This window comes from Microcaecilia unicolor, chromosome 2, assembly GCF_901765095.1.
Source record: "Microcaecilia unicolor chromosome 2, aMicUni1.1, whole genome shotgun sequence".
NCBI classification, from domain to species: Eukaryota; Metazoa; Chordata; class Amphibia; order Gymnophiona; family Siphonopidae; genus Microcaecilia; species Microcaecilia unicolor.
Window position 1 is genome coordinate 474,575,568 of NC_044032.1, and position 27,427 is coordinate 474,602,994.

The 27,427-nt window shown below is 43.2% G+C and overlaps 1 long non-coding RNA gene and 1 gene segment (V, D, J or C); one reads left to right on the forward strand and one right to left on the reverse strand.

Annotated features, from left to right (window-relative positions):
• Window positions 1-27,427, forward strand: part of LOC115461302 — a 1,201,995-nt gene that overhangs the window by 492,124 nt on the left and 682,444 nt on the right.
• Window positions 24,139-27,427, reverse strand: part of LOC115461316 — a 444,252-nt gene continuing 440,963 nt past the window's right edge. The window contains exon 3 of the long non-coding RNA XR_003940686.1: window positions 24,139-24,195. This is a non-coding gene — a long non-coding RNA (uncharacterized LOC115461316). The remainder of the gene's footprint in view (window positions 24,196-27,427) is intronic.

Sequence of the window (27,427 nt, forward strand, 5' to 3'; positions counted from 1 at the left end):
TGTGACCCCTGAGGCAGGCGCTTTGGCGCCGAAACACGGACCGTGTCGGGTCCTTGATATGAATATTCTGAATAAACTGGTTTTTGATATTATCTCCCTATTGGATTGCGCATTTGTCAGCCTCTACTTTTGCTGTTTTGTTTTGTTTTGGTTCAATAAAGCTTTCATAAAATAGAAATAACTCACTTCAGACCCTATAATCCCTCCTAGCATCCCGAGGAACTGCCCCTTCTCCTCTCCTGCAAAATGTTATTGTGAAAATAGTAATGGATCCTGAGCAGAGCATTTAGGGGCACCTTTTACTAAGCCGCAGTAGGTTGATGCGCGTGCAGCGTGCGCCCAGATGAGACTACCGCCAGGCCAGCGTGCCCTCCTGGCAGTAATTTAAAATTTGGCGTGTGCCCATAACATGTGCTTGAATTATTTATTTATTTCTTCCTATGTACGCCAGTTCCAGTGGTAGTCGGCATTTGGCACGTACCGTCTGGTCTCCTGACGTGTAGCGCATGACCCACTACCGCTAGATCAATGGCTGGTGTTAAGTGCTTAGGCCGGTTTGGGGCACACACTGGTTTCATTTTTACCTCAGGCTCTTTTCCCTTCCCATTAAAAAAACCCTTTTTTGTAGACAAGGTAAAAACTAGTTCGGCACGCGCCCAATATACACACCTACACTACCACATGCCACTTTTTACCACGGCATAGTAAAAGAACCACTTACTGAATGACAGAGAATTAACGCCACAATAACAGTATTCTTACAGTATTTTCATCTGGAGATCTAAACTAACCCATGCTAGTGACTAAAGCTTCTTACTTTTCTAAGCTATTTTGATTATATTGATCAAAATTGTTTAGATTTGAAGGGGCTCATAGATAGACAGAAAAGTGTTGGTCATTACTATTTTTGATACAAATGGGAATCTGTTAATATGATTTTGTTCAGATCTGAACCTAACAGAATAAACCAGGATGTAAGAGTTGGATTCGAACTGTGTTTAAACTGATTAATTATATCAGTACTATAATTATAAGATATTCCTGAGATATATACAGAGGTTCATCACCCCTATCCGAATCATGAAGTACCATAATAATATGAAAGTCAGTAACTATGCTGAGCCATTTGTTTCTTAGCGTAAATTTTCTTTTAATATCAACTCTATTTCCCAGTCAAACTTTTCTTTGACCTGAGAGTTTTCTCCTGGTATTTAGGATTCTAGTTTAAGCAGGTCCAGACTCTCTTGACCTACAGCAGCATGAAACTTCATTTACAAATACCCGGAGTTTTCACCTTTTGTATAATCTATCACTTAGCACAGTCATTGTAGTGGCCGTCCTTGCCTAGGCACCACATACCATGTCTCCCTCCATAACCAGGTAAAGAACCAGGCACACCCGTTAAAGGCAGGGTTGCCAGGTGGAAAAATTTTTCCCCACCCAAATGAGCCCAAATCCAGCCCAAAACCCACCTAAAGTCAAACCCCGCCCCTGACACCTCCACCCCCGCCGCCATCAACCTCGCCCCCGCCGTCATCAACCCCGCTCCCGCCGTTATCGGTCCCGCCTCTTCTGTCACCGGCCCCACCCAGAACGTCACTAACCCCGCCCAAAATGTCACTAACCCCGCCCAAAATGTCACTAGCCCCGCCCCCGCAGCCCGAAAAACCACTCAAAAAAACGCCGAAAGACCTCAAAACAAGCCCAAAAAACCGCAACCCGCCGCGGACAAAAATTTCCCGAGGCCGGTCACGGAAAACCACCCAATTGGGTGGGAAAACCGCCACCTGGCAACACTGGTTAAAGGGGAGCCGCCCACAACCGGGCTGAAGGCCAGCAAACACAGAAGTGTGGGGGAGGGTACAGGTAGTAGTGGGAGGGAAACATGGGGTAGCAAGGGGAGGAAAGAAGGGGAGGAGCAGCGTTGCCAGATGGGCGGATTTCCCGCCCATTTGGGCGGTTTTCCGCAACCCGCCGCGGGAAACTTTTGCCCACGGCGGGTTGCGGTTTTTTGGGCTTGTTTTTTTTTTTTGGTGCGGGTTTTGGGTGTTTTTTTGGCCGGCGGGGGGTGGGGCTAATGGCGACAGAGGCGGGACGAGGTGACATATTGGGCGGGGCGATGATGGCAGGAGCGGGGCTGATGATGGCGGGGGCGATGGGTGATGATGGAAGGGGTGGGGCTGATGATGGCGGGGGCGGGGGTGATGATGGAAGGGGCGGGGTTGAGGACGGCGGGGGTGGGGGTGATGACGGAAGGGGCGGGGTGATGACGTCGGGGGAGGAGCAAGGGAGGAGGAGAGAGGATTTCGAACTGCACAGGAAGTCCTTTTGAATTTGGAGGCAGGTGAGCTTCAACACACAAAATGAGGCAGTGGGGATGAGCTACCAGGCTGACTTCCTGGCCATTATTTTTCATGTCACCAACTTAGACTTCTCTCAGTTTAGCTTTGTGCCTTTTGTCCATTATCATACTGTTCAGTACCAAATTAGTTAGTTTGTCACTTGAAGCTCAAAGTACAGGACCAGCATATTGCATTCAATCATCTCTAAATTTGAATAAATGGAAATACATCCAAAGTCACTTGCCTAAGATTGCAGAGTAGATCAATGCAGCGGCGTACCAGGGGGGGGGGGCGGTGCGGGCGGTCCGCCCCGGGTGCACGCTGCTGGGGGGGTGCCGCGGCGCGCACCTGTTGCCCTGTCTCAGTCCGAGTTCGCAATTCGCATGTGTTCACTGCTCCCTCTGAGTCTGCCCCGGAACAGGTTGTTCCGGGGCAGACTCAGAGGGAGCAGTGAACACATGCGAATTGCGAACTCGGAGACAGGGCAACAGGCGCGCGCTGCGGCACCCCCCCCAGCGGTGTGCACCCAGGTGGGTGTCATTTCAGGGGGGTAGGAAGAGGTGTCATTTCGCCGGGGGGGGGGGGGTCGCGCTGCACCCGGGGGGGGGGGGGCGCATCGACGTTCCGCCCCGGGTGTCAGCTAGGGTTGGAATGCCACTGGATGAATGGAAGGTATAGGAATTAAGAACTTCTCTAAACAGTCCTATGAATGAATAGGATAAACTGAGCTCCAGCTTTTAAATCTGATTCTCTGCAATGTCAACACAACATAATGCAAACTTGTGTATAATAATATAACCCATAATATAGTAAGGATAAACCAGTCACTCTTATTTGGCCAATAAACGTAGGTGGTGTTCTCTGATATATAATGGTTTGTTTTGCATATTCATACCCATGAGACATTTCACTAACGCTAGGAGGATTTATAAATGTTTCCTTTTACTCTTTATGGTTTATTAATCAGCAACTGCCAGTCAGGAAGGATGAAAATATCACAGACTCAGCTCATCTGGATCCTGCTCCTCTGGGTTAAAGGTAAAAATGCAATTTTTTTTCTTTATTCAAAATAAACATATATAAAAAATCTATTACTTTTTATACATAATGTTTTAAATAAAAAATCCCCAGCTTATAGGCACTATGTTACAGTTTGGACTTTACAATTCTGAGCTACAATCATGTACTGTAGGTATTTCTTCACCCAAATAGGGCTTCTAATTTTCTGAAGTAGGATTTGAACTGTGATTTCCAAGTCCACTGCTCTAACCACCAGGCTACTGCTCCACTTTAAACTTTTGTCATATTTCATTCTATTTATCCTCTCTTTAACCAGATTCCAGTGAACAGCCTGTGATGACTCAGTCTCCAGAATCCTTATCAAAGTCAGTGGGGGAAACAGTCAGCCTCAACTGTAAAGCCAGTGAAGATGTTAGCAACTATGTAGCCTGGTACCAACAGAAACCTGGACAGGCTCCCAAGCTTCTTATCCATAGCGCTTCTACCCCTATCTCTGGGATCCCAGAGCGGTTCAGTGGCAGTGGATCTGGGACTGATTTCACTTTCAGAATCAGTGAAGTTCAAGCTGAGGATGCTGCAGATTATTACTGTCTACAGGGTTATAGCTCTCCCACAGTGATACAGACCCATACAAAAACCTTTTTCCTCTTTTTAGCTGTTGCTGCTGCTCATCTTTTATCATGTGAAGCATAAATCCAGCTCAGAGCTCATTCCATATCATAGAATTCTTAATATTCACTAATATATATCCCCCTTCTCATCATAGAAAAATCTCTCAACTGATGTTTTATTAAATATAACAAAGGACAGAGACAGTTTATGTAGCTTAGAAAAATGCAATGCACATTGAGTGCAGCAATGTAATTTTCATCTCTAGAGTTGTAGCTAAAGCTGACAGTAAAATAAAATAGTGCTGAGTTTAATCTGTATCAAATTTAAATGTATTAGTATCAATTTTTTTTAAAAAAAACTTGTTACTGGGAACTAAGCATCAACAGGGGCATTTAAAGGCTTCTTTTACAAAGAATTTGCAGGTTGGAATGTGCTCAATAATTTCAGAAGTATTTTAGAGAAGTCTGTGGTGACACTGATCCTTTTCTAACATACCTGCCAGTGCATATATCTATTTGCGGCCACATGCAGCAGGAGCAGCCTTTTGAGAAAGATATATGTGAATAATACGAATGGTATAAGCCCAGCAGCTTTCATGTGCAAGTGTCAGCACATCCACATGGAAGTGACAGTTTCACAATCTCCACGTGTAAGTGGCATAGCTTCCATGTGCAGCTGCCTCATTTCACAAATATAATGTCTTCACTCCCACACCATTCTAATGCAGTCTATCTTCTTAAAGCGTACACTTATGCACAGCCCTTTCTTCCATACAGTGGTGGAAATAAGTATTTGATCCCTTGCTGATTTTGTAAGTTTGCCCACTGACAAAGACATGAGCAGCCCATAATTGAAGGGTAGGTTATTGGTAACAGTGAGAGATAGCACATCACAAATTAAATCCGGAAAATCACATTGTGGAAAGTATATGAATTTATTTGCATTCTGCAGAGGGAAATAAGTATTTAATCCCTCTGGCAAACAAGACCTAATACTTGGTGGCAAAACCCTTGTTGGCAAGCACAGCGGTCAGACGTCTTCTGTAGTTGATGATGAGGTTTGCACACATGTCAGGAGGAATTTTGGTCCACTCCTCTTTGCAGATCATCTCTAAATCATTAAGAGTTCTGGGCTGTCGCTTAGCAACTCGCAGCTTCAGCTCCCTCCATAAGTTTTCAATGGGATTAAGGTCTGGTGACTGGCTAGGCCACTCCATGACCCTAATGTGCTTCTTCCTGAGCCACTCCTTTGTTGCCTTGGCTGTATGTTTTGGGTCATTGTCGTGCTGGAAGACCCAGCCACGACCCATTTTTAAGGCCCTGGCGGAGGGAAGGAGGTTGTCACTCAGAATTGTACGGTACATGGCCCCATCCATTCTCCCATTGATGCGGTGAAGTAGTCCTGTGCCCTTAGCAGAGAAACACCCCCAAAACATAACATTTCCACCTCCATGCTTGACAGTGGGGACGGTGTTCTTTGGGTCATAGGCAGCATTTCTCTTCCTCCAAACACGGCGAGTTGAGTTCATGCCAAAGAGCTCAATTTTTGTCTCATCTGACCACAGCACCTTCTCCCAATCACTCTCGGCATCATCCAGGTGTTCACTGGCAAACTTCAGACGGGCCGTCACATGTGCCTTCCGGAGCAGGGGGACCTTGCGGGCACTGCAGGATTGCAATCCGTTATGTCGTAATGTGTTACCAATGGTTTTCGTGGTGACAGTGATCCCAGCTGCCTTGAGATCATTGACAAGTTCCCCCCTTGTAGTTGTAGGCTGATTTCTAACCTTCCTCATGATCAAGGATACCCCACGAGGTGAGATTTTGCGTGGAGCCCCAGATCTTTGTCGATTGACAGTCATTTTGTACTTCTTCCATTTTCTTACTGTTACCGACCCTCCCTGATAAGGCCTGCGATGGCAGCTATAGTGTCTCTGAGTGTTAGTTATTTGTAGTCGTGACCACGCTCAGGACTCTTTGGCCACACAGGGAGAGGGGTATCAAATACACTAACCTCGTCTCCTGTTCTCAAAGAACAGGAGAGGAATAAAAACTAAATTTGGATAATTCTTGAACTGAAAGGACACCAGACTTTTAAAGCAAACCAAACAATGTTTATTTAAGTACAAAATGTGAACAAATAAAACTTGTAAATTCTTTAGTCCTATAATGGTACCATTTGTATTAATCAACTTTTCTAATGGTTAACATGTTAATGTATTATCATTTTAGACAAACACGACCTATAATATAGTAATTACCTTTCCCTTTGTTTACAGAACCTCCTTATCAGCAACGACTTTCACTAAAGATATCAGATAAGTATTTGATTTTTATCTATTTCTTATAGTATACCCCAGATTCAATTTATAGAATTTTACTACTAAAAAATGAATTGATTCTTTGTGTTTCCTTTTTATCTCTCTCAGGATTTCCCAGCGTTTCTGTCCCTTCTCAGGTAAGTATGAGTTCTTTCTTTTTATTTTATTTGTGTCACTGTCACTTAGCTGAAGCTTCACTTCCAAATCGTTCCTCGTATTCTTTCTTGCGTCGGGGCCCTTAAACTCCTTCTTCACACAAGGCTGTCAGAATTCTTCGCAGGTTTAACTTCTCCCTTCACCTCTCTTAATAAACATAAAAGGGAGCAAAACCCTAGCTGCCTGTCTGCGTTTAAATTTTCCCTGTTTCTTGGTGAGATTTTAATTATCACACTGTGGCCAGCGCTAACTCAAAATTAAAATAATACAATCACCCTTTCTTTGAAGCCTAAGCTTTTATTTTGCATTCCCTGTGCTACTGAAGGAGTGCCTTCAGCGGTACCGGAACCCAACCACACAAGACACTTACACTCTTATTTCTATCCTTATTACTATTTCTTATCTTTTAATAATATAATATAATCCCTTCCCCTAAACACCCACTAACACTACTCTCACCCCTTCTGAACCCAATTAATCACTAATGAAATTGTAATCCCTATTTCTATTAACTATAAAAAAAACTTTATTCCTAAATAGTAAGACAATCACTCCTTCCCCTCTTTCATTCCCTTACTTTATACTCCTTTCCAAAAAATCCTCCCTTATTCCCCTATTTTCTCAATTATCCTCCTTTCTCTCCAATAGCACCAACCTCTCCTACACACATCCACACTCACCGCACTCCCAACTCCTTCTGATAACTGCCAGCGACTCCGTATCCTAGGTTACGGAACTTCCACTGGCAGTTCCGAAGACCCTGAGCCAATCCGTCACCACTTCCAAGATTCCAAGACTCACTGCTGACCAACGGAATGTTGGCCAGCAGTGCTAAATCTCCATTTTGTTTAGTGAAATCCCATAGGAATTAATGGAAAATTCTTCCATTAATCTAAATCCCCTCTTAACCTTAATTAATTTACCCCAAAATTTCCACACTAATAAAATTTCCACCCGTCCCCTATCAAATCATGCTTTTAAAATTTAAAAATACCCCTTTTTACTATCCGCCTACCCTTATTCCACTTAAATCCCCTTTTAAAAATCCTAAATTCCATAAAAACCCGATCAAAAATTAAATTAACCCTTCCTTCACATACCCCGTCGAATAAATTAAATTAACTCTTTCCTGACCTCATAAAATCAGCCCCTTCCCAAAACACCCCTCAAAAATATAAAAATTCAAAAACTAAATCACCCAAAAAATCCCAAAAAATCCCCCGACCCCAAAACTGAAAACAGAATTTAAATTAAACAAAATCCTGATTTTTTAAAAATAAAAAACCGTATTTTCCTAATTTTAAAATAAACTAATTAAAATTTTAAAACAAAAACCTCCTTACCTGATTCCTGATTTTCCCCTCACGTTTCCGCTCCCCTCCGTTCTGGTCCTCGACGTCCGTGTTCAAAATCGGAGCCAAAAATAAAAAAGCTCCGAAGCCGGCCCAAAATTTAGGCCCCGGCTTCGGCCTACACGCGAAGACGCGCGTTCGCGATTCGTGCATGAGGCGCGCCGCCTCATGCACACTCGCGCCGATGACTCGCAAATCGCCGGCCATTTTTCTTTCCTCTTCGGCCTTGAAACAGGCCTCCTTCGTCCTTCGGCGCTCCCGAAAACTGAAAAAAACGACGGCGCCCTCCCTGCAGCGCTCCCACAGTGCGGCCCTTCCTCTTCCGGCCCCAACCGGCCCCAGCAGCACTCCTCCACCCGGGGACGTTCTGAACTGTCCCCGGGTTTAAAATAAAACTCAACGCTGCTCCCTGCAGCGCACCTCCTCACTTTCGGCCCCTGCAGCCCCCGCGGATCCCAGAGCCCGAGGTGAGTATAAAAAAATAGATATATTTTTTTCCTATTTTTTAACCCCCTCTTACATTACTATGGCACCAACAGTTGTCTCCTTCTCGCCCAGCGTCTTACTGATGGTTTTGTAGCCCATTCCAGCCTTGTGCAGGTGTATGATCTTGTCCCTGACATCCTTAGACAGCTCCTTGCTCTTGGCCATTTTGTAGAGGTTAGAGTCTGACTGATTCACTGAGTCTGTGGACAGGTGTCTTTCATACAGGTGACCATTGCCGACAGCTGTCTGTCATGCAGGTAACGAGTTGATTTGGAGCATCTACCTGGTCTGTAGGGGCCAGATCTCTTACTGGTTGGTGGGGGATCAAATACTTATTTCCCTCTGCAGAATGCAAATAAATTCATATACTTTCCACAATGTGATTTTCCGGATTTAATTTGTGATGTGCTATCTCTCACTGTTACCAATAACCTACCCTTCAATTATGGGCTGCTCATGTCTTTGTCAGTGGGCAAACTTACAAATTCAGCAAGGGATCAAATACTTATTTCCACCACTGTATATAAAAAAATATTTTGACACACTGTCTCTCCACTTAAATTGGTGACCTCAGCGGTGCAACCTGCTAGTGTATAACCAAAATGCTACCCTGCATCCACTTCTTCATCAGTACACCCAGCTAACAAACTTTAATATGTCTTAAATAATTTAATCTTTCATTATTTTGTACTCATCTTAAAAGAAAAATGCCAGACGCGGGACCCGGCGTCCGACATGCATGTTTCACCTCCAAGGCTGTTTCAAAGACTGTCCCCTATACTCGTAGTTAGCGCCAGCTCAGCTATAATTAATGGAAAGGTCCTTGCTAAGATCATATACACATGTAAGTGCTGCCAATGAAGCAATGAGGCTGCAATTATAATTTGACTTCATTTTGGAGGTGGAAATAGATTAATAATAATGACTCCATTAAACCCTCACTCAAAGCTCTAGCTCTTTTTTAAAACTCTATGTGTGACTCTGAGCTGTTTTAAACCCCCTTAGATGTGTATTGGTTTGTGAAATGGGGACTATATGGGGAGATATTTGTTGCACCAAAGCCCTACCCAACCATGCCTTCTTTAAATTGCTGTATGGAGTGGATCTCCACGTGTAAAGAAAAGCTTTTTTAAATCACTATTTACACACTTACGGGATCTATGTGAGTAGATGCTGCTATTTACATATGAAGATGCTTTTAATGTGGAGCAATCTTTTAGAAAGGACATCCAAATGGTATGTTGCCGGTGGCACTTGAATTTTAGAGCAAGATCTGCCAACAGTACAGCCTGAACTTCTAATATTAGAAATGGGCAAAACCAGGACCATCCATGTTATAAAATGGCCACATAGATATCAATGTGCTGAGAGTTGAACATTTATGGCAGCATTTTTAGTACCATGAACACTGAAGTTTGCAGAAACTGTCACAGAGCCCAGTATCCCCTACCACTTTAGCACTGGGTGGGGGGGGGGGGGGGGGAGACAGAAACTACTGATGGATTAAGGAGTTGATTTCCTTTCATCTCTCCAGTGGAGGCTGCTCAGTCATCCAGGGAGGTAGTTCTAAATGATAACATCCATATTTCTGGAAATACACATCCCTTCTCCTTCTGAAATTGGAGTTGTGTCAATATTTTGGCCCTTCTCTAGTCCTACTCAAAACAACCAGATCCTTTTTTTATGAACATGCTGTAGTTTTACTTGACCCTATTCCAGCTTTCTAAAATTTGGATTTAGACAATATAGAAATCTAAATACAAGTTTTTGGACATCTAAAACACAAACGGAGTTTCTAAAATAAGGTCCATAGAGGCTTTAAAATGCTTAATTAAATAGGGATCATGGGGCTTATTTTCGAAAGAGAATAACATCTAAAAAGTGGCATAAAGCAGCATTTCGATGTTTTGCTCACAAAAACATCCAAATCAGTATTTTTGAAATCCATTTTCCAGATGATTTTCTGAACTGTTTTCCTGTAGTGCATCCAAATCTCAAGTGGGCGTGTTGGGGGGAGGTGTTAGAGGTGAGATTTGGGCGTTCCTAAATCCTGGACGTTTTTCAGCCATAATGGAACAAAACAAAAATATTCAGGACTAAAACAGAGATGTTTTGAGCTAGACCTGTTTTTACAAAGAATAAGCCACAAAAAATTGCCCTAAATGACCCTCCTCACTTACTATCCCTGTGGTCACTGACTCCCTCCCACCCCCCCAAAGAAACAGTACATACCAGCCTCTATGACAGCCTCAGATGTTATAGCCAGTCCCTGGTGTAGCCTAGTGATCAAGGCAGTGCACTGTTCAGAACAGGCTCATAATCCACCCTAACTGTTAATGTGGTGGAAAGTATCAGCCTTCCAAAACCCACGAAAAATCTACTGTACCCACATATAGGTGACAACTTCAGCCATAAGGGTTATTGCAGTGGTATACAGTCGGGTACAATAGGTATTTGATGGGTTCAGTGGTGTAGCAAGGGCGGCTGCCACCTGGGGCGGTTTGCCGCTGCGCACCCCCTCTCGGCGCATCGACACCCCCCTCGGCGCATCGACAACGCCAGTGACGTAGGAAGGGTTGGGCAGGAGGGCCGGTCCGCCCCGTGTGCACGCCACTGGGAGCTGCGTCGGCTCCGCTGGTTCCCTGCTCTCTCTGCCCCGGAACAGGAAGTAACCTGTTCTGGGGCAGAGGGAGCAGGGAACCAGCGGAGCCAACACCCCCCCCAGCGGCATGCACCTGGGGCGGAATGCCCCCCGCCCCCCTTCCTACGCCTTTGGGTGGGTTTTGGGGGGGCTCACTATACAATATAAGGGAGAAACAATGAGATGTGTACCTGGGAACGTTTAGGTGAAGTGCACTGCAATGCCTCCTACGGTGTCTCACTGCTCTTCTGAGATGTTTGTGTGGCTAATCTACTAAGAATGCTGGGGGGACGGTGTGAAAGTTGAGAAGTGGATTGGTTTGTTTGTGGGAGTGCAAGGGTGTATGGCTGAAGGGGATTAATAAAATAAAATGCAATGCGGGTTGTGTTGGACACTTTAGACTGACATGGATGTAGATTATAATTACAATTTGGAACCTGTAGATTGTATACTGAGCCTTATTATGTATACTTTGTGCATACAGCCTGTCATTGTATGAATAAAAATATATTTCAAGAATGCTGGCTCCTCCTACATCCTAATGGGGATTCCAATATGTGTTTTGTTTCCTGCAGAATTTTCAATCTATTCGATTAAAGGCCCTCTTTAACATACAATGCTACCCCTCCACCAATTCAATCCACCCTATTACTATAGTATAATTTGTACCCTGGTATGACAGTGTCCCACTGGTTATCCTTCTTCCACCAGGTATCAGAGATACCTAATATATCTAATTTTTCATTTAGTGCAATATATTTTAGCTCTCCAATCTTATTTCATAGACTTCTGGCATTCGAATATAGACATTTCAAACTATGGGTCCCTTTTACTAAGGTGTGTAGGAGTTATGTACGTAAAAACACGCCTCAAATTAGAACTACCGCCCGGCTACCATGTGTCACGGATGGTAATTCCAGTTTTGATGCATGTCCAAAATACACAGCAGAAAATAATTTCTATTTTCTATCATGTGGCGCTAACTGGGCAGTGATCAATAGTGTACGTGAGCTGATGATTACTGCCTGGTTAACACGTGAGACCTTACCGCTAAGTCAATCGGTGGCGGTAAAGTCTCAGGCCTAAATGGACACAAGTTGATTTTTATTTTGCCACACGTCCATTTTCTGCCAAAAATAAAAAGGCCCTTTTTTCAGGCATGCTGAAAAATGGTCCTGCACGTGTCCGATACATGTGCCAACACCAGTGCAGGTCATTTTTCAGTGTGCCTTAGTAGAAGGGCCCCTATGTTTGTTGTTCCTGTTAATTTGCAATCTTTTGTTTGATTTTTATTTAAGGACACCTGATCTACTATGGTCTCTTTTGCAACCTTGATATTGGGATGCCCTATCATATTCCTACCTAAGAGCCTAAATTTGGCTTCCAGAACCTCCCTCCCACATTTTCCTATGTCATTGGTAACCGCATGTATACCTTTGGTCTTTCCCAGTATGGCAATACTTATGTACTTATGACAGCCGGCTCTTCCCCAGCACTATCTAAAATCCTATCTAGGTGAAGTTTGAGGTCTGCCAGGCAGGCAAGTGACCAGGCGATCCTCACGTCCACCAGACACCCAGCCATCCACATGCCTAATATTCAAATAACCAACTAGAACAGCCATTCTAACCTTTCCTTTCTGGGAAGTAGCTCCTGGAGACACATCCTCAATGCGAGAGGATATTGCATTCCCTGGTATGCTGGTCCTGACTACAGGATTACTTCCAGCTGCACCAAGGTGATGCTCTCCTTTTAGAAGGCCTCCCTCCTCCAAAGCAGCACTTAGCACTTGTCTGTATTAAATTTCATCTGATATTTGGATGCCCAGTTTTCCAGCCTGTCAATATACTCCTGCAGTTTTATGCAGTCTGCATGTGATTTAACAACTTTGAAGAGTTTTGTGTCATCTGAAATTTGATCACCTCACTCATCTTTCCCATTTCCAGGTCATTTATAAACATATTTTTAAAACTCTGGTCCCAGTACAGATCCATGTGGCACTCCTCTATACACCTTTCTTCATTGAGAGAACTGGCCATTTAACCTGTTTCCAGTCCACAACAGAACATTGCCTCCTATCCCATGGCTTTACAATTTTCTCAGAAATCTTTCATGAGGGACATTGTCAAAAGCTTTCCGAAAATGTAGATATACTTAACTACATCAGCCTACTCATCTTTGTTTGCATGTTTATTCATGTCTTCAAAAAATACAGCAAATTAGTAAGGCAAGACTTACCTTGGCTAATCTGTCCTGACTCTGTCCTGTTCGTAGAAGATAAAATAGATTTCAATTCCATTTATTGAATAAAGTACTGTAGTTATTGTTTTAATCATTTTGGATACACAGAAATAGTGACAAATGTTGTAGGTTCTGCTTTTATTGGGCTAACAATATATTTATAACTAGATTTAAAAACATATCTTCATTTTGTCAGTCCAATGCAACAACATGCTTTCAAAATGCATTTATAACAAATTAAGCAATATTAGAGCTAGATTGCACTTATTCCCTCATCGGTACTATTTTGTTAATTGATGCATCTTCTGAACTTCCTCCATTTGTTGCTGTACAGCTATGGCAGATAGTGGAACATCTGACCTAATTTCAAATATCAATTAAAAATATTATAGAGGAATTAAAAAAAATAATAGTTAATTGTAAAATGAAATGACTAGATTTGTACAACTGTTGTGATGAATATTTCTCTGAATAGCTGATCATTGAATTGGTGTGATTTATTCTTCTTGGATGGTCAGAGAGGTGGTGGAAATAGGGCCAGTTCAGAGCCTTATGTCTGCATTAGAGACTTACTGCTGAGAGTAAACAACTTCCCCAACATGACTGGAAATGGATATGGATATTAGACACGTCCAATGGGAAATTAACCATAAATATGGTTTCTGACATGTTGGATCAAAGGTTGTAATCAAAGGTTATCGAGGTTAACTAAAAATTGCCTACCACAAGGTGGCAGCTAAACACAAATTTACAGAATATGATTTGTGCAGATAGAATTTTGCAACTTTATAAATGCTCCCCAAGTCACATGCAAAACCATAAACAGGCGACAAAGAACAGCGAAGATGACCAAAAATATCAAAATGGAAGATGCTTCAGTTGAAAATCCAATAAAACAATTTAATGAGCAATAAGAGAATAAATACACAATAAAAGTCGGTGAGCTCATTAAATTGTTTTATTGGATTTTCAACTGAAGCATCTTCCATTTTGATATTTTTGGTCATCTTCGCTGTCCTTTGTCTTCTGAACTTCCTCCATTTGTTGCTGTACAGCTATGGCAGATAGTGGAACATCTGACCTAATTTCAATTTTTAAAAAAATTATTATAGAGGAATTTAAAAAAACAATAGTTAATTGTAAAATGAAATAACTAGATTTGTACAACTGTTGTGATGAATATTTCTCTGAATAGCTGATCATTGAATTGGTGTGATTTATTCTTGGATGGTCAGAGAGGTGGTGGAAATAGGGCCAGTTCAGAGCCTTATGTCTGCATTAGAGACTTGCTGCTGAGAGTAAACAACTTCTCCAACATGACCAAATAGGGTAAGATTGCATACTGAGACTGGAAATGGATATGGACATAAGACACATCCAATGGGAAATTAACCATAAATATGGTTTCTGAGATGTTGGATCAAAGGTTGTAAACAAAGGTTATCTAAGTCAGCTAATATAATTACTTACCACAAGGTGGCAGTAAAACACAGATTTATAGATCATGATTTGCGCAGATAGAATTTTGCAACTTTATAAATGCTCCCCAAGTCACATGCTTTAAGTAAGGGTAAAATGAAAAGGCTTTCTTTATAAGGTACATGTCTAAAATATTTCTGGTTTTGGGCAGGATATTTTTACAAGCTACTCCTTTTGCAAAATCCATGTTGAAGATTTCAAGCTTGATATTCAAAATGATTTAACTAAACAGTTTATCCTTATTTATTTTTTGTTACATTTGTACCCTGTGCTTTCCCACTCATGGCAGGCTCAATACAGCTTACATGGGCCAATGGAGGGTTAAGTGACTTGCCCAAAGTCACAAGGAGCTGCCTGTGTCTGAAGTGGGAATTGAACTCAGTTCTTCTGTTCCCCAGGACCAAAGTCCACCACCCTAACCACTAGGCCACTCTTATGGCCTGGCAGATGGTAGTATAGCCCTACACATATATTCTCTCACTTCATACATGGAGTTTCTATTTCCACATTGCTGTTTGATTCATGCAGAATTTTTATTTTGTTTGACTTAATTACCTCTTTAACAGAGAGCGCAACACCCCCTTCTAATTTGATCCACCCTATCATTGCAATGTAATGTGTACCTTGGTGTCCCATTTATTGTCCTTCTTCCACTAGGTCTCTGGGATACTTGCTATATCTACCTCTTCATTTATGGGGAGATGCATCAAACTTACTGGACCAGCAACATGCTTTCTTGACCTGTTCCAGCAGATTTAGTGAGCACATTATTCGGCGGGAGATGCACAAAGAACAGATTTATGTTTCTGGCAGCAGAAAATGGGAATGGTATGCAAAGTTATTAAAATGAGTGGATTACCATTTAACAGTACATTCTGAGCGATGTACAGACTTTTACAATAAATCTTTTATGGGAGGGCAGGAGCTGTTGTAGCAGCACAATAGTAAACTGAAGAGGCAATTTCCCATGTGTTGGAAGGACGCTAGTACTGAACAGTGCTGATGGAGAGGAGCTCAACTGGCTGGTAAGCATTGTCTTCACTTGTGCTGGATTTTTTCCCCTGCTTTCTCATCTTTGCCTTCTCTTGCGGGCAGTTGAGCTCCGAGGTGCAAGGGATCATGAGTGTTCATGTACATTCCCCATATAAGTAAATCAATGTGCTCCTGTTTATATAACATGATAGGTGCATTTTATGCAACGTAACCTGCTTTGAGCCAATATTTTTTTTTTTTTGGGGGGGGGGGTAAGCAGATGCTTTTAAATTAGATGAAATGAAACAGAAGCATGTGAGAGAGGGTGGGAGTCCATGCATCAATGCAGTGTGCCAGCGACATCTCTCCCTTGCCATGTACACTATTCAGAGGTGGTGAGCACAGCTCATAGAGTGTTGGGCACAGTCTCAGGTGTCATAAAGGAACCTTACTCTACTTTTCTTCTCCCCATCAATCCCTTTTTTTTTTTTTGCTTTATCTCTTCTTCTTCTCCCCTCCCCCATACCGAGCTTTCAAATTTGGAAAAAAAAAGCTACACAAGGCTTTCATATAGGCAGCTTGTATGCATGTATGAAAGATATGAAATGCTACAGAGGGCTGTTCTGGGCATGCACAGCTTTGTAAGTAGCTACTCTGTGCATGCTCTGGCAGCCTTCCCTATGAGCTGTACATTAAAGGTCCATGCAGCTCATTTGCATGTGATTTCTTCTGAGCATAGCTTGCTATTTCCACCTCGGTAATTTTTACCGAGGTGGAAATAGCGAGCGGATGTTACCAGGAACTTTTGTGCATGAGCCCCTCATTGCTGAATACTCTGACTCTCCTATCTTATTTTTCAGGCTTCTAGCATTTGTATATAGTCTTATACTCATATCATACTGGTGGACTTAAATTTACTTCAGCAAAACACCTACCCAAACAGCAAGGGCAGATTTGTATTCATAGTTTTTCCAAGCCATTTTTCAAAATTGATTAAGTCTACAAGTTAAAAGTTGCCTGAGATTTTACAGATATGCCCATTTTTTTGAAAATTGCTTCATAATGCCAGCTAAGTTGGAGGAGGAATAGCCAAATGATCAGAGCTCTTTGTAATCTTTAGCAAGTTCCTTAACCCTCTTTAGATTGAAAACCCTTTTGGGACAAGGAAGTACCTATTGTTCCGGAATGTAACTCACCTTGAGCATTGGAGCCGACTCTGTGGGTGCTGTGGGTGCTTGAGCACCCCCAATATTAAGAAAGTTCCTTGCATATGTCCAGGGAGGGATTATTTTCATTGGGTTTAGCACCCCCAATAATTTTGAAAAGTTGGCTCCTATGACCTTGAGCTAAATCCCAACAACCATCAGGTTCCATCATCCTTTCCACTCTCTTCTTTTTTGTTTCTCTCTCAGACTCTTAATAAAGTATGGTAAGATTTTACAGTTACCACATGATAACAGTAAAACATTTGCTTTTAACTGTTGGAGTCATTCCCAGCATTTCTCCATTCAGTTAACACAGAAAATGTCTTTACTCATGTGTAAACTTGATAGCAGATAATATGATATAGTTAGCTTTATGTCAAGGGTGCATTAACCATTCCACCTTATCTGCCTCAATAATACCCAGTGATAATTCTCTAAGGAAGGCACCAAGAATGAACACAAATAACCTGAATACTGGCATTTACATCTGTATGTGCACACATACGAGTGTAAATGTCACTATTCTAGCTATACACTTAACTGTTTTATAAAATTGCATCTATATGGAATGGTGCATAGTTTGTAAGTGGGTAATTGCATAGGTGGAGTCTGGGCATAGCACATTTACACACATAGACAATAGAATAATATAATCTGCGCGCATTCTTTGGTGATTTAGGCTGTAGTCATGTTACGTCACAGGCTTTAGTCCTTTTAAGTACAATCTCTTTTTCTGTCTCTTAAACACACAATATATGATCCCAGTCAATACTCTTCATGGGGCTGGCTCCTAGCAAACCCAAACACTGTGGCAATGAATGCCATCTCAGGCCCCTTCTGGACACACCCCAAATTCATATACTTTAAGAAGATTCTGTAAAGTTTCCTCCTACACATATAATCAACTCCTGGAGGCTGACTTGATTCTTATTCCTACCCCAGAAAAACACCTACATTCTGACTACTCTTCTTCTCTCAGCACTGCAGCCTTCTCTTTCTCCATCTCTGAATCATTTGTTGGGAAGTCCTCTTTCAGGACTGATCCCTTGTGGCTTACATGGTCTGTAGCCCCGCCCAGCGCATCCCAGGATGCACTGGGCGGGGCTGGGCGCCGCCATTTTGCTGTGTTGTCAAGCCAAGGAAGAGGAGGGAGGCAGGCTGTGTCCCTCCTCCAACTAAGGTAGGGGGGCCAGGAGGGGGCTGTCCTTATGCTGGACCACCAGGGATTGCTCGGACAACATTGGGGGGGAGTTGGGGGGATCTCCAGCCCCCCTCTGTCGCTCACTGGATGGGAGTGTGGGAGGGGGTTTTGCTGGTGGCCACTAGACCACCAGGGACCAATTTCGGGGGATTTGGGGGGGCTGGAGACCCACTGGATCTCTAGCCCTCCCTGAACCTGGGGGGGGGTGGGATCATCGGGGGGGGGGACTGGAGGTCCACCGGACCTCCAGCCCACGTTGCTCAATCCTCGAGGCAGGGTGTTAGTCTGATGGGGCAGGGTGTTTGACAGGTTTGAGCTAGACCTGTCAAACAAGTGCGGGAGAATTCTCCTGCACTTCTACCCGATGATCAGAGATAATTGCACTGCTTAAAATTGCATACATTATCTCTGATCATCCGTGCGGTAAAGTCCCGCGCTGTTCCAGCGCTATTTTTAGAGTGCTGTTTGGAACAGCGCGGGGCTTTTGATCATCTGCCCATTAGTGAGGGAGTGATCCTAAGGGAACTCAGTCATCTACCACCCACTTCCTCACACCCTCTTACTGGGCATTTCTATAAAGGGGTGCCTACATTTAGGCCTCTAAAGGGCACTTATGGAGCTTATTCTCTAAAGGAAAGTAAAGGTCTATTTTTCTTTACAGAATACTAGCACAACTGGGTATATATGTGTGTAGACCAATAAGTCACAAGAGCTGGAAACTCTAATCCTGAAATTCTTATAACTGCCAACTTTCCAAAAAGACCAACAAACACCCCCTTCATGGCTACCACAATAATAAGAACCCAAATGTATTCAAAAAGTGGAGAAAAAAAGACCTCAGTGAACCGCCCCCACTTCTCACATTAGTATAGAGCCAAGGCGCACAACCAACACTGGCCAAAAAAACTCCACCTGTAAGAAAAACAAAAAAGTAGGGTACTGTTGTCTAATGAAACAGGAATAACTTCTTAATACTAAAGATTAAGTCAAAGAAAGAAATTCAAATAGTCTTAACTGCTCAGTCGCCACTTCATCTTCTAAACAATTCCAAAAAGACCCGACAGGGAGCCCTGTTTCGCTCAACTGCATCAGGGAAAACAATTCTTGCATTCAGGCCACCATGTACTTCAAAATGGCATATCCACATAGATGTGAGAACATACACCAGTCATTGAGCCGGCATAAATGTTCTCACCTAGATATGGAAGATACACACATAAATTACAGTATTCTGTAAGCTACAAATGCAAGTGGGTATGACCACTTACAAACTATATACTATTGAAGATATGAGCCTAGTTATAGAATGGCACATATCCAGTATATTGGCATTTATGCACATAATGTGCACACATATGCACTTATATGCAATATTCAGGCCATTTATGCACATACCTGATGCCTAAATGTTGGCACATTCTTTAAAGAATTACTCCCATGGAGGACCATTCTATAAAGAAGGAGCCTACACTTAGGCACTGAATGGTGCATAAGTTATACTGACAAATTCTGATAATCCACATAGACTCAATTTTATAACTATGCAATATGCAAGTAAGTGTGCACATAGCATAGTCTGGATGGAGCACGGGCAGGTGCACACAATGACATAAGTAATTTCTAGAATATTATAAGTTATGCACATAACTCTTCCACTTACACCAATTCTGTGGCTAGCGAAAGTGCTTGTGCCTAAATTATCATGCTTATCTGACCTGTTATTCTAGTATTCTATAAAGGCAATTAGGCATCTGTTTTTCTTTCTAGAATAGGCTCCTACTGAGCCCCCATTTACAGAATTGCCCCTAATGTGCAGTAAATGCCTCCATGTTAAATATAAGGTTCAGTTGTTGCTCATTCTGTGCCTATTCCACACTGTCTTTCATGTTAGCTGTTTACCACATGCTATGTCTTAAGATGCTGCATTAACTGTCAGTGTATGTGCTAATTCTTACATTAAACAGTTAACACAATTTAGCAATAGGGGCCTTCAATTTCAATGTTGTTATTGGTGGCATTTCTTTTTTTATTCTTGTGAAGAGGGGACCCTGTATGCTCTTGAAAGTGTTTGTCTGATAAACCATCATAGGCTTATTCTTATGTTGGTTCATTAAAGCTAAGAAGACAGGAGGAGCCTCCACGGAAAGTCAAAGCAAGTTGATTGTGACCCCTGAGGCAGGCGCTTTGGCGCCGAAACACGGACCGTGTCGGGTCCTTGATATGAATATTCTGAATAAACTGGTTTTTGATATTATCTCCCTATTGGTTTGCGCATTTGTCAGCCTCTACTTTTGCTGTTTTGTTTTGTTTTGGTTCAATAAAGCTTTCATAAAATAGAAATAACTCACTTCAGGCCCTATAATCCCTCCTAGCATCCCGAGGAACTGCCCCATCTCCTCTCCTGCAAAATGTTATTGTGAAAATAGTAATGGATCCTGAGCAGAGCATTTAGGGGCACCTTTTACTAAGCCGCGGTAGGTTGTATGCGCGTGCAGCGTGCGCCCAGATGAGACTACCGCCAGGCCAGCTTGCCCTCCTGGCAGTAATTTAAGATTTGGCGTGTGCCCATAACATGTGCTTGAATTATTTATTTATTTCTTCCTATGTACGCCAGTTCCAGTGGTAGTCGGCATTTGGCACGTGCCGACTGGTCTCCTGACGTGTAGCGCATGACCCACTACCGCTATATCAATGGCTGGTGTTAAGTGCTTAGGCCGGTTTGGGGCACACACTGGTTTCATTTTTACCTCAGGCTCTTTTCCCTTCCCATTAAAAAAACCCTTTTTTGTAGACAAGGTAAAAACTAGTTCGGCACGCGCCCAATATACACACCTACACTACCACATGCCACTTTTTACCACGGCATAGTAAAAGAACCACTTACTGAATGACAGAGAATTAATGCCACAATAACAGTATTCTTGCAGTATTTTCATCTAGAGATCTAAACTAACCCAAGCTAGTAACTAAAGCTTCTTACTATTCTAAGCTATTTTGATTATATTGATCAAAATTGTTTAGATTTGAAGGGGCTCATAGATAGACAGAAAAGTGTTGGTCATCACTATTTTTGATACAAATGGGAATCTGTTAATATGATTTTGTTCAGATCTGAACCTAACAGAATAAACCAGGATGTAAGAGTTGGATTCGAACTGTGTTTAAACTGATTAATTATATCAGTACTATAATTATAAGATATTCCTGAGATATATACAGGGGTTCATCACTCCTATCCGAATCATGAGGTACCATAATAATATGAAAGTCAGTAACTATGCTGAGCCATTTGTTTCTTAGCGTAAATTTTCTTTTAATATCAACTCTATTTCCCAGTCAAACTTTTCTTTGACCTGAGAGTTTTCTCCTGGTATTTAGGATTCTAGTTTAAGCAGGTCCAGACTCTCTTGACCTACAGCAGCATGAAACTTCATTTACAAATACCCGGAGTTTTCACTTTTGTATAATCTATCACTTGGCACAGTCATTGTAGTGGCCGTCCTTGCCTAGGCACCACATACCATTTCTCCCTCCATAACCAGGTAAAGAACCAGGCACACCCGTTAAAGGCAGGGTTGCCAGGTGGAAAATTTTTTCCCCACCCAAATCAGCCCAAATCCAGCCCAAAACCCGCCCAAAGTCAAACCCCGCCCCTAACACCCCACCCCTGCCGCCATCAACCCCGCCCCTGCCATCATCAACCCCGCTCCAGCCGTCATCGGTCCCGCCTCTTCTGTCACCAGCCCCACCCAGAACGTCACTAACCCCGCCCAAAATGTCACTAGCCCTGCCCCCACAGCCCAAAAAACCACTCAAAAAAATGCTGAAAGACCCCAAAACAAGCCCAAAAAACCGCAACCCGCCGCGGGCAAAAATGTCCCGTGGCAGGTCATGGAAAACCACCCAATTGGGCAGGAAAACCACCCACCTGGCAACACTGGTTAAAGGGGAGCCGCCCACAACTGGGCTGAAGGCCAGCAAAGACAGAAGTGTGGGGGAGGGTACAGGGAGGGCCAGCTGGAGAGCAGAGGTAGTAGTGGGAGGGAAACATGGGGTAGCAAGGGGAGAAAAGAAGGGGAGGAGCAGCGTTGCAAGATGGGCGGTTTTCCCGCCCAATTGGGTGGTTTTCCGCAAACCGCCGCGGGAAACTTTTGCCCACGGCGGGTTGCGGTTTTTTGGGCTTGTTTTTTTTTTTGGTGCGGTTTTTTTCGGGCGGTTTTTTGGCCGACGGGGGGTGGGGCTAATGGCGTCAGAGGCGAGACGAGGTGACGTATTGGGCGGGGCGATGACGGCGGGGGCGGGGCTGATGATGGCGGGGCGTGGGTGATGACGGAAGGGGCGGGGTTGATGACGGCGGAGATGGGGGTGATGACGGAAGGGGCGGGGTGATGACGTCGGGGGTGGGGTGTGTGTGGTTTTTGGGCGGGTTTTTGGCTCTTTGGTGTGGGAATTTATTTTTTTTATATGGCAACCCTGGGGAGGAGCAAGGGAGGAGGAGAGAGGATTTCGAACTGCACAGGAAGTCCTTTTGAATTTGGAGGCAGGTGAGCTTCAACACACAAAATGAGGCAGTGGGGATGAGCCACCAGGCTGACTTCCTGGCCATTATTTTTCATGTCACCAACTCAGACTTCTCTCAGTTTAGCTTTGTGCCTTTTGTCCATTATCATACTGTTCAGTACCAAATTAGTTAGTTTGTCACTTGAAGCTCAAAGTACAGGACCAGCATATTGCATTCAATCATCTATAAATTTGAATAAATGGAAATACATCCAAAGTCACTTGCCTAAGATTGCAGAGTAGATCAATGCAGTGGCGTACCAAGGGGGGGGGGGCGGTGGGGGCGGTCCGCCCCGGGTGCACGGTGCTGGGGGGGTGCCGCGGCGCTCATCTGTTGCCCTGTCTCAGTCCGAGTTCGCAATTCGCATGTGTTCACTGCTCCCTCTGAGTCTGCCCTGGAACAGGTTATTCCGGGGCAGACTCAGAGGGAGTAGTGAACACATGCGAACTCGGAGACAGGGCAACAGGCGCGCGCTGCGGCACCCCCCCCCCCCCCCCCAGCGATGTGCACCCAGGTGGGTGTCATTTCACCGGGGGGGGAAGAGGTGTCATTTCGCTGGGGGGGGGGGGGGGTCGCGCTGCACCCGGGGGGGGGGGCGCATCGACATTCCGCCCCGGGTGTCAGCTAGGGTCGGAACGCCACTGGATCAATGGAAGGTATAGGAATTAAGAACTTCTCTAAACAGTCCTATGAATGAATAGGATAAACTGAGCTCCAGCTTTTAAATCTGATTCTCTGCAATGTCAACACAACATAATGCAAACTTGTGTATAATAATATAACCCATAATATAGTAAGGATAAACCAGTCACTCTTATTTGGCCAATAAACGTAGGTGGTGTTCTCTGATATATAATGGTTTGTTTTGCATATTCATACCCACGAGACATTTCACTAACGCTAGGAGGATTTATAAATGTTTCCTTTTACTCTTTATGGTTTATTAATCAGCAACTGCCAGTCAGGAAGGATGAAAATATCACAGACTCAGCTCATCTGGATCCTGCTCCTTTGGGTTAAAGGTAAAAATGCAATTTTTCTCTTTATTCAAAATAAACATAAAAAAATCTATTACATTTTATAGATAATGTTTTAAATAAAAAATCCCCAGCTTATAGGCACTATGTTACAGTTTGGATTTTACAATTCTGAGCAACAAGCATGTACAGTAGATATTTCCTCACCCAAATAGGGCTTATAATTTTCTGAGGTAGGATTTGAACTGTGATTTCCAAGTCCACTGCTCTAACCACCAGGCTACTGCTCCACTTTAAACTTTTGTCATATTTCATTCTATTTATCCTCTCTTTAACCAGATTCCAGTGAACAGCCTGTGATGACTCAGTCTCCAGAATCCTTATCAATGTCAGTGGGGGAAACAGTCACCATGAGCTGTAAAGCCAGTGAAGATGTTAGCAACTATGTATCCTGGTACCAACAGAAACCTGGACAGGCTCCCAAGCTTCTTATCCATAGCGCTTCTACCCCTATCTCTGGGATCCCAGAGCGGTTCAGTGGCAGTGGATCTGGGACTGATTTCACTTTCAGAATCAGTGAAGTTCAAGCTGAGGATGCTGCAGATTATTACTGTCTACAGGGTTATAGCTCTCCCACAGTGATACAGACCCATACAAAAACCTTTTTCCTCTTTTTAGCTGTTGCTGCTGCTCATCTTTTTACATGTGAAGCATAAATCCAGCTCAGAGCTCATTCCACATAATAGAATTCTTAATTTTCACTAATATATCAAAGGTTCTCCCCCTTCTCATCATAGAAAAATCTCTCAACTGATGTTTTATTAAATATAACAAAGGACAGAGACAGTTTATGTAGCTTAGAAAAATGCAATGCACATTGAGTGCAGCAATGTAATTTTCATCTCTAGAGTTGTAGCTAAAGCTGACAGTAAAATAAAATAGTGCTGAGTTTAATCTGTATCAAATTTAAATGTATTAGTATCAATTTTTTTAAAAAAATCATGTTACTGGGAACTAAGCATCAACAGGGGCACTTAAAGGCTTCTTTTACAAAGAATTTGCAGGTTGGAATGTGCTCAATAATTCCAGAAGTATTTTAGAGAAGTCTGTGGTGACACTGATCCTTTTCTAACATACCTGCCAGTGCATATATGTATTTGCAGCCACATGCAGCAGGAGCAGCCTTTTGAGAAAGATATATGTGAATAATATGAATGGTATAAGCCCAGCAGCTTTCATGTGCAAGTGTCAGCACATCCACATGGAAGTGACAGTTTCACAATCTCCACGTGTAAGTGGCATAGCTTCCATGTGCAGCTGCCTCATTTCACAAATATAATGTCTTCACTCCCACACCATTTTAATGCAGTCTATCTTCTTAATGCGTACACTTATGCACAGCCCTTTCTTCCATATATAAAAAAATATTTTGACACACTGTCTCTCCACTTAAATTGGTGACCTCAGCGGTGCAACCTGCTAGTGTATAACCAAAATGCTACCCTGCATCCACTTCTTCATCAGTACACCCAGCTAACAAACTTTAATATGTCTTAAATAATTTAATCTTTCATTATTTTGTACTCATCTTAAAAGAAAAATGCCAGACGCGGGACCCGGCGTCCGACATGCATGTTTCTCCTCCAAGGCTGTTTCAAGGACTGTCCCCTATATGCGTAGTTAGCGCCAGCTCAGCTATAATTAATGGAAAGGTCCTTGCTAAGATCATATACACATGTAAGTGCTGCCAATGAAGCAATGAGGCTGCAATTTTAATTTGACTTCATTTTGGAGGTGGAAATAGATTAATAATAATGACTCCCTTAAACCCTCACTCAAAGCTCTAGCTCTTTTTTAAAACTCTATGTGTGACTCTGAGCTGTTTTAAACCCCCTTAGATGTGTATTGGTTTGTGAAATGGGGACTATATGGGGAGATATTTGTTGCACCAAAGCCCTACCCAACCATGCCTTCTTTAAATTGCTGTATGGAGTGGATCTCCACGTGTAAAGAAAAGTTTTTTAAAAATCACTATTTACACACTTACGGGATCTATGTGAGTAGATGCTGCTATTTACATATGAAGATGCTTTTAATGTGGAGCAACCTTTTAGAAAAGACATCCAAACGGCATGTTACCGGTGGCACTTGAATTTTAGAGCAAGATCTGCCAACAGTACAGCCTGAACTTCTAATATTTGAAATGGGCAAAACCAAGACCATCCATGTTATAAAATGGCCACATAGATATCAATGTGCTGAGAGTTGAACATTTATGGCAGCATTTTTAGTACCATGAACACTGAAGTTTGCAGAAACTGTCACACAGCACAGTATCCCCTACCACTTTAGCACTGGGTGGGGGGGGGGGGGGGGAGACAGAAACTACTGATGGATTAAGGAGTTGATTTCCTTTAATCTCTCCAGTGGAGGCTGCTCAGTCATCCAGGGAGGTAGTTCTAAATGATAACATCCATATTTCTGGAAATACACATCCCTTCTCCTTCTGAAATTGGAGTTAAGTGTCAATATTTTGGCCCTTCTCTAGTCCTACTCAAAACAACCAGATCCTTTTTTTATGTAGTTTTACTTGTCCCTATCCCAGCTTTCTAAAATTTGGATTTAGACAATATAGAAATCTAAATACAAGTTTTTGGACATCTAAAACACAAACGGAGTTTCTAAAATAAGGTCCATAGAGGCTTTAAAATGCTTAATTAAATAGGGATCATGGGGCTTATTTTTCGAAAGAGAATAACATCTAAAAAGTGGCATAAAGCAGCATTTCGATGTTTTGCTCACAAAAACATCCAAATCAGTATTTTTGAAATCCATTTTCCAGATGATTTTCTGAACTGTTTTCCTGTAGTGCATCCAAATCTCAAGTGGGCGTGTTGGGGGGAGGTGTTAGAGGTGAGATTTGGGCGTTCCTAAATCCTTGACTTTTTCAGCCATAATGGAACAAAACAAAAATATTCAGGACTAAAACAGAGATGTTTTGAGCTAGACCTGTTTTTACAAAGAATAAGCCACAAAAAAATGCCCTAAATGACCCTCCTCACTTACTATCCCTGTGGTCACTGACTCCCTCCCACCCCCCCCCCCCCAAAGAAACAGTACATACCAGCCTCTATGACAGCCTCAGATGTTATAGCCAGTCCCTGGTGTAGCCTAGTGATCAAGGCAGTGCACTGTTCAGAACAGGCCCATAATCCACCCTAACTGTTAATGTGGTGGAAAGTATCAGCCCTCCAAAACCCACGAAAAACCTACTGGACCCACATATAGGTGACAACTTCAGCCATAAGGGTTATTGCAGTGGTATACAGTCAGGTACAATAGGTATTTGATGGGTTCAGTGGTGTAGCAAGGGCGGCTGCCACCTGGGGCGGTTTGCCGCTGCGCACCCCCTCTTGGCGCATCGACACCCCCCTCGGCGCATCAACAACGCCAGTGACGTAGGAAGGGTTGGGCAGGAGGGCCGGTCCACCCCGTGTGCACGCCACTGGGAGCTGCGTCGGCTCCGCTGGTTCCCTGCTCTCTCTGCCCCGGAACAGGAAGTAACCTGTTCTGGGGCAGAGGGAGCAGGGAACCAGCGGAGCCAACACCCCCCCCCCCCCCCCCAGCGGCGTGCACCTGGGGCGGAATGCCCCCCACCCCCCTTCCTACGCCTTTGGGTGGGTTTTGGGGGGGCTCACTATACAATATAAGGGAGAAACAATGAGATGTGTACCTGGGAACTTTTAGGTGAAGTGCACTGCAATGCCTCCTACGGTGTCTCACTGCTCTTCTGGGATGTTTGTGTGGCTAATCTACTAAGAATGCTGGCTCCTCCTACATCCTAATGGGGATTCCAAGATGT